The following is a 934-nucleotide window of genomic DNA, read 5'->3' as shown; positions in this document are numbered from 1 at the left end:
TATATATATATATATATCTTAACACGCTGGAATGTTTGAATGATGTCAGGTCGAAAGTGAGAACAGGTGTAGCATGTCTATCAAATGAACATGGAAACCTTCTTTTCAGGCACTGAATAGCATCTCTCCTCCACATGCCACCTCCCACATTCCTTTCCCAGTTTTTAGAGTTGGTACTTTCAATGTAGGCACACTGAAAGGTAGGTCTAGTGAGATTTTAGAGATGCTTGATCGGAGATGTGTTGATGTATGCTGCATACAAGAGGTAAGGTGGAGAGGAGCTTCAGCTAGGGTCCTCACAGGCAAGGCACATAGGTATAAAATCTTCTGTAAAAGTAACAGCGAGGGTGTAGAGGTTGTAGGCATACTCCTTGCAGAGAAATGGGTGGATAAGGTCAAAGATGTTGCCAGGATATGCAATAGAGTACTTAAGCTCAGGCTAGTCCTGCAGAATAGTATAGTTACAATTATCTCTGCCTATGCCCCACAAGCGGGCCTACCAAATGACCAGACGAGTGGCAATGACTTCATCTTTGTGACTGGAGATTTTAATGGACATGTTGGATGGCAATCCTGTATCTTCTATGGTGTTCACGGGGGCCATGGAATTGGTTCCTGAAACGAAGAGGGAACTAGGCTACTGGAGTTCCGTGATGCATGCAAACTATTTGGTTGGCAACTAAGTTCCCGCTTATTTTTAAAATTTAAATTTTTTAAAAGGTTTAATAAAAAATAGCAACTAATTAATCAATAATGTATTCACCCTTGTTATTTACAACTTCTTCCCAATGTTCAACAAGATTTTCAATACCTCGTTGGCAGAAATTACCCGATTTCGACTCAAAAAATTGATCCAACCAAGCTCTCAATTCTGCATCAGTATTGAACGAAACTCCGTGCATAGCATTTGAAAGAGATCGAAAGAGGTGGAATC

The sequence above is a fragment of the Octopus bimaculoides genome, chromosome 8 (assembly GCF_001194135.2).
Source record: "Octopus bimaculoides isolate UCB-OBI-ISO-001 chromosome 8, ASM119413v2, whole genome shotgun sequence".
NCBI lineage: Eukaryota > Metazoa > Mollusca > Cephalopoda > Octopoda > Octopodidae > Octopus > Octopus bimaculoides.
The sequence above is the reverse complement of the archived record's forward strand: the minus strand, read 5'-3'. Positions refer to the sequence as shown.